At 42.7% G+C, this 7,226-nt stretch overlaps 7 non-coding genes across 7 annotated transcripts; all 7 read right to left on the bottom strand.

The window, feature by feature from the left end:
- Positions 1 to 645: 645 nt before the first annotated feature.
- On the bottom strand, positions 646 to 718 carry trnak-cuu. Its single transcript has one exon. It is a non-coding gene; the product is annotated as a tRNA-Lys (tRNA).
- A 2,180-nt stretch (positions 719 to 2,898) lies between these two features.
- Positions 2,899 to 2,971, bottom strand: trnak-cuu. Its single transcript has one exon. It is a non-coding gene; the product is annotated as a tRNA-Lys (tRNA).
- A 372-nt stretch (positions 2,972 to 3,343) lies between these two features.
- On the bottom strand, positions 3,344 to 3,416 carry trnak-cuu. The gene has a single exon. It is a non-coding gene; the product is annotated as a tRNA-Lys (tRNA).
- A 2,150-nt stretch (positions 3,417 to 5,566) lies between these two features.
- On the bottom strand, positions 5,567 to 5,639 carry trnak-cuu. Its single transcript has one exon. It is a non-coding gene; the product is annotated as a tRNA-Lys (tRNA).
- Positions 5,640 to 6,012: 373 nt separating this feature from the next.
- On the bottom strand, positions 6,013 to 6,085 carry trnak-cuu. The gene has a single exon. It is a non-coding gene; the product is annotated as a tRNA-Lys (tRNA).
- A 345-nt stretch (positions 6,086 to 6,430) lies between these two features.
- On the bottom strand, positions 6,431 to 6,503 carry trnak-cuu. The gene has a single exon. It is a non-coding gene; the product is annotated as a tRNA-Lys (tRNA).
- Positions 6,504 to 6,957: 454 nt separating this feature from the next.
- On the bottom strand, positions 6,958 to 7,030 carry trnak-cuu. The gene has a single exon. It is a non-coding gene; the product is annotated as a tRNA-Lys (tRNA).
- Between the last annotated feature and the right edge of the window lie 196 nt (positions 7,031 to 7,226).

Below are 7,226 nucleotides of genomic sequence, written 5' to 3'. Positions count from 1 at the left end.
GAAACCTTAATGATTTGGAGAAGATCTGCAAAGAGGAGTGGGACAAAATTCCTCCTGAGATGTGTGCAAACCTGATGGCCAACTACAAGAAACGTCTGACCTCTGATTGCCAACACGGGTTTTTCCACAAAGTACTAAGTCATGTTTTGCAGAGGGGTCAAATACTTATTTCCCCCATTAAAATGCAAATCAATTTATAACATTTTTGACATGTGTTTTTCTGGATTTTTTTGTTGTTATTCTGTCTCTCACTGTTCAAATAAACCTACCATTAAAATTATAGACTGATCATTTCTTTGTCAGTGGACAAACGTACAAAATCAGCAGGGGATCAAATACTTTTTTTCCCTCACTGTATATCCAAGTGCCCTCAAAAGCATTCAGACCCCTTGGTTTTCCCCCAAATGTGTTACCTTACAGCGTTATTCTCAAATGGATTAAATAAAACATCCTCAGCAATCTACATAATACCCCATAATGACAACGCGAAAACAGGTATGGAGAAATTGTTGCAAATTTATTAAAGTAAACCCTTGAATGAGTAAGTGAGTGAACGTTTGACTGGTTACTGTGTATCATATCACACAAATAACATTTGATTTGCTCGCATTTATCCGAAGAAAGGCTTTTAAATCAAAAGTTCAGCGCCCAACGTGGGGCTCGAACCCACGACCCTGAGATTAAGAGTCTCATGCTCTACCGACTGAGCTAGCCGGGCTTGCATCACTATTTAACACCACCCACATACAGGCCTCACAGGGCGTGCACCAACCCTGCTCACTGACAGATCTCAGGGTCTGAACCAACCCTGAATCTTGGATTTCAGCAGTCCTCTATTTCATCACCCATGTACTTATCCCTAGGGTGATGAAGCAACACAGTCAACCAATACTGGTCATCTATGTTGCATGTGTATTAACCACTATACCTCTAAGGCTGGTTTCCCAGACACCCATGAAGTCCTAGTCTAAAAAACATGTCCATTTGATATTGTTCAGAGGTAGTGCTTTTCAGTGGAGGACTATAATCTGTGTCCAGGAAACGAGGCCCAAGCCTCTGAGGATCAATGTTATCCAAATCAAAAGGTCAGCGCCCAACGTGGGGCTCGAACCCACGACCCTGCGATTAAGAGTCTCATGCTCTACCGACTGAGCTAGCCGGGCTTGGAGACACAACCCACAACATCGCAAAATAACACAACTGTCAGACCAGGTTGATAAAAAACACACCAACATGTAATAACTGTCAGACCAGGTTGGTAAATAACACACCAACATGTAATAACTGTCAGACCAGGTTGGTAAATAACCCACCAGCCCAACATGTAATAACTGTCAGACCAGGTTGGTAAATAACCCACCAGCCCAACATGTAATAACTGTCAGACCAGGTTGGTAAATAACCACAGCCCAACATGTAATAACTGTCAGACCAGGTTGGTAAATAACACACCAACATGTAATAACTGTCAGACCAGGTTGGTAAATAACACACCAACATGTAATAACTGTCAGACCAGGTTGGTAAATAACCACAGCCCAACATGTAATAACTGTCAGACCAGGTTGGTAAATAACCACAGCCCAACATGTAATAACTGTCAGACCAGGTTGGTAAATAACCACAGCCCAACATGTAATAACTGTCAGACCAGGTTGGTAAATAACCACAGCCCAACATGTAATAACTGTCAGACCAGGTTGGTAAATAACCCACCAGCCCAACATGTAATAACTGTCAGACCAGGTTGGTAAATAACCACAGCCCAACATGTAATAACTGTCAGACCAGGTTGGTAAATAACCCACCAGCCCAACATGTAATAACTGTCAGACCAGGTTGGTAAATAACACACCAACATGTAATAACTGTCAGACCAGGTTGGTAAATAACACACCAACATGTAATAACTGTCAGACCAGGTTGATAAATAACACACCAACATGTAATAACTGTTTTTTTCTGCTAAGGGGACAGGACAACTTCACCACATCAAAGGGACGATGGACGGGGCCATGTACAGTCAAATCTTGGGTGAGAACCGCCTACCCTCAGCCAGGGCATTGAAAATGGGTCTGGGATGGGTATTCCTGCATGACAATGACCCAAAACACACGGCCAAGGCAACAAAGGAGTGGCTCAAGAAGAAGCACATTAAGGTCCTGGAGTGGCCTAGCCAGTCTCCAGACCTTAATCCCATAGAAAATCTGTGGAGGGAGCTGAAGGTTCGAGTTGCCAAACGTCAGCCTCGAAACCTTAATGATTTGGAGAAGATCTGCAAAGAGGAGTGGGACAAAATCCCTCCTGAGATGTGTGCAAACCTGGTGGCCAACTACAAGAAACGTCTGACCTCTGATTGCCAACACGGGTTTTTCCACCAAGTACCGAGTCATGTTTTGCAGAGGGGTCAAATACTTATTTCCCCCATTAAAATGCAAATCAATTTATAACATTTTTGACATGTGTTTTTCTGGATTTTGTTGTTGTTATTCTGTCTCTCACTGTTCAAATAAACCTACCATTAAAATTATAGACTGATCATTTCTTTGTCAGTGGACAAACGTACAAAATCAGCAGGGGATCAAATACTTTTTTCCCTCACTGTATATCCAAGTGCCCTCAAAAAGCATTCAGACCCCTTGGTTTTCCCCCAAATGTGTTACCTTACAGCGTTATTCTCAAATGGATTAAATAAAACATCCTCAGCAATCTACACATAATACCCCATAATGATAACGCGAAAACAGGTATGGAGAAATTGTTGCAAATTTATTAAAAGTAAACCCTTGAATGAGTAAGTGAGTGAACGTTTGACTGGTTACTGTGTATCATATCACACAAATAACATTTGATTTGCTCGCATTTATCCGAAGAAAGGCTTTTAAATCAAAAGGTCAGCGCCCAACGTGGGGCTCGAACCCACGACCCTGAGATTAAGAGTCTCATGCTCTACCGACTGAGCTAGCCGGGCTTGCATCACTATTTAACACCACCCACATACAGGCCTCACAGGGCGTGCACCAACCCTGCTCACTGACAGATCTCAGGGTCTGAACCAACCCTGAATCTTGGATTTCAGCAGTCCTCTATTTCATCACCCATGTACTTATCCCTAGGGTGATGAAGCAACACAGTCAACCAATACTGGTCATCTATGTTGCATGTGTATTAACCACTATACCTCTAAGGCTGGTTTTCCAGACACCCATGAAGTCCTAGTCTAAAAAACATGTCCATTTGATATTGTTCAGAGGTAGTGCTTTTCAGTGGAGGACTATAATCTGTGTCCAGGAAACGAGGCCCAAGCCTCTGAGGATCAATGTTATCCAAATCAAAAGGTCTGCACCCAACGTGGGGCTCGAACCCACGACCCTGAGATTAAGAGTCTCATGCTCTACCGACTGAGCTAGCCGGGCTTGGAGACACAACCCACAACATCCCAAAATAACACAACTGTCAGACCAGGTTGATAAATAACACACCAACATGTAATAACTGTCAGACCAGGTTGGTAAATAACACACCAACATGTAATAACTGTCAGACCAGGTTGATAAATAACACACCAACATGTAATAACTGTCAGACCAGGTTGGTAAATAACACACCAACATGTAATAACTGTCAGACCAGGTTGGTAAATAACACACCAACATGTAATAACTGTCAGACCAGGTTGGTAAATAACCGACCAACATGTAATAACTGTCAGACCAGGTTGATAAATAACCCCAGCCCAACATGTAATAACTGTCAGACCAGGTTGGTAAATAACCACACACCAACATGTAATAACTGTCAGACCAGGTTGGTAAATAACCACAGCCCAACATGTAATAACTGTCAGACCAGGTTGGTAAATAACCCACCAGCCCAACATGTAATAACTGTCAGACCAGGTTGGTAAATAACACACCAACATGTAATAACTGTCAGACCAGGTTGGTAAATAACACACCAACATGTAATAACTGTCAGACCAGGTTGGTAAATAACACACCAACATGTAATAACTGTCAGACCAGGTTGGTAAATAACACACCAACATGTAATAACTGTCAGACCAGGTTGGTAAATAACCACACACCAACATGTAATAACTGTCAGACCAGGTTGGTAAATAACACACCAACATGTAATAACTGTCAGACCAGGTTGGTAAATAACCACAGCCCAACATGTAATAACTGTCAGACCAGGTTGGTAAATAACACACCAACATGTAATAACTGTCAGACCAGGTTGGTAAATAACACACCAACATGTAATAACTGTCAGACCAGGTTGGTAAATAACCGCCCAACATGTAATAACTGTCAGACCAGGTTGGTAAATAACCACACACCAACATGTAATAACTGTCAGACCAGGTTGGTAAATAACCACACACCAACATGTAATAACTGTCAGACCAGGTTGGTAAATAACCCACCAGCCCAACATGTAATAACTGTCAGACCAGGTTGGTAAATAACACACCAACATGTAATAACTGTCAGACCAGGTTGGTAAATAACACACCAACATGTAATAACTGTCAGACCAGGTTGGTAAATAACCACAGCCCAACATGTAATAACTGTCAGACCAGGTTGGTAAATAACACACCAACATGTAATAACTGTTTTTTTCTGCTAAGGGGACAGGACAACTTCACCACATCAAAGGGACGATGGACGGGGCCATGTACCGTCAAATCTTGGGTGAGAACCGCCTACCCTCAGCCAGGGCATTGAAAATGGGTCTGGGATGGGTATTCCTGCATGACAATGACCCAAAACACACGGCCAAGGCAACAAAGGAGTGGCTCAAGAAGAAGCACATTAAGGTCCTGGAGTGGCCTAGCCAGTCTCCAGACCTTAATCCCATAGAAAATCTGTGGAGGGAGCTGAAGGTTCGAGTTGCCAAACGTCAGCCTCGAAACCTTAATGATTTGGAGAAGATCTGCAAAGAGGAGTGGGACAAAATCCCTCCTGAGATGTGTGCAAACCTGGTGGCCAACTACAAGAAACGTCTGACCTCTGATTGCCAACACGGGTTTTTCCACCAAGTACCGAGTCATGTTTTGCAGAGGGGTCAAATACTTATTTCCCCCATTAAAATGCAAATCAATTTATAACATTTTTGACATGTGTTTTCTGGATTTTGTTGTTGTTATTCTGTCTCTCACTGTTCAAATAAACCTACCATTAAAATTATAGACTGATCATTTCTTTGTCAGTGGACAAACGTACAAAATCAGCAGGGGATCAAATACTTTTTTCCCTCACTGTATATCCAAGTGCCCTCAAAAAGCATTCAGACCCCTTGGTTTTCCCCCAAATGTGTTACCTTACAGCGTTATTCTCAAATGGATTAAATAAAACATCCTCAGCAATCTACACATAATACCCCATAATGATAACGCGAAAACAGGTATGGAGAAATTGTTGCAAATTTATTAAAAGTAAACCCTTGAATGAGTAAGTGAGTGAACGTTTGACTGGTTACTGTGTATCATATCACACAAATAACATTTGATTTGCTCGCATTTATCCGAAGAAAGGCTTTTAAATCAAAAGGTCAGCGCCCAACGTGGGGCTCGAACCCACGACCCTGAGATTAAGAGTCTCATGCTCTACCGACTGAGCTAGCCGGGCTTGCATCACTATTTAACACCACCCACATACAGGCCTCACAGGGCGTGCACCAACCCTGCTCACTGACAGATCTCAGGGTCTGAACCAACCCTGAATCTTGGATTTCAGCAGTCCTCTATTTCATCACCCATGTACTTATCCCTAGGGTGATGAAGCAACACAGTCAACCAATACTGGTCATCTATGTTGCATGTGTATTAACCACTATACCTCTAAGGCTGGTTTCCCAGACACCCATGAAGTCCTAGTCTAAAAAACATGTCCATTTGATATTGTTCAGAGGTAGTGCTTTTCAGTGGAGGACTATAATCTGTGTCTAGGAAACGAGGCCCAAGCCTCTGAGGATCAATGTTATCCAAATCAAAAAGCTCAGCGCCCAACGTGGGGCTCGAACCCACGACCCTGAGATTAAGAGTCTCATGCTCTACCGACTGAGCTAGCCGGGCTTGGAGACACAGCCCACAACATCGCAAAATAACACAACTGTCAGACCAGGTTGGTTAGTATTCAGACCCCTTGGTTTTCCCCCAAATGTGTTACTTTACAGCGTTATTCTCAAATGGATTAAATAAAACATCCTCAGCAATCTACACATAATACCCCATAATGACAACGCGAAAACAGGTATGGAGAAATTGTTGCAAATTTATTAAAAGTAAACCCTTGAATGAGTAAGTGAGTGAACGTTTGACTGGTTACTGTGTATCATATCACACAAATAACATTTGATTTGCTCGCATTTATCCGAAGAAAGTCTGTCTCAGAGGAGAGCACCCAACGCAAAACACAACCGCCCAACGTGGGGCTCGAACCCACGACCCTGAGATTAAGAGTCTCATGCTCTACCGACTGAGCTAGCCGGGCTTGGAGACACAGCCCACAACATCGCAAAATAACACAACTGTCAGACCAGGTTGGTAAATAACACACCAACATGTAATAACTGTCAGACCAGGTTGGTAAATAACACACCAACATGTAATAACTGTCAGACCAGGTTGGTAAATAACACACCAACATGTAATAACTGTCAGACCAGGTTGGTTAGTATTCAGACCCCTTGGTTTCCCCCCAAATGTGTTACCTTACAGCGTTATTCTCAAATGGATTAAATAAAACATCCTCAGCAATCTACACATAATACCCCATAATGACAATGCAAAGACAGGTATGTAGAAATTGTTGCAAATTAATTTAAAAAAAAACCTTGAATGAGTAAGTGAGTGAACGTTTGACTGGTACTGTGTATTATATCACACAAATAACATTTGATTTGCTCGCATTTATCAGAAGAAAGGCTTTCGAATCAAAAGGTCAGCGCCCAACGTGGGGCTCGAACCCACGACCCTGAGATTAAGAGTCTCATGCTCTACCGACTGAGCTAGCCGGGCTTGCATCACTATTTAACACCACCCACATACAGGCCTCACAGGGCGTGAAACAACCCTGACCATTGACAGACCTGACAGTCTCTCTATCTTCTCTCTCTCTCCTCTCTCTCTCTCTCTCTCTCTCTCTCTCTCTCTCTCTCTCTCTCTCTCTCTCTCTCTCTTCTCTCTCTCTCTCTCTCTCTCTCTCTCTCTCTCT

Source organism: Oncorhynchus gorbuscha, linkage group LG14 (genome assembly GCF_021184085.1).
Source record: "Oncorhynchus gorbuscha isolate QuinsamMale2020 ecotype Even-year linkage group LG14, OgorEven_v1.0, whole genome shotgun sequence".
Classification (NCBI taxonomy): Eukaryota; Metazoa; Chordata; class Actinopteri; order Salmoniformes; family Salmonidae; genus Oncorhynchus; species Oncorhynchus gorbuscha.
The sequence above is the reverse complement of the archived record's forward strand: the minus strand, read 5'-3'. Positions and strand labels throughout refer to the sequence as shown.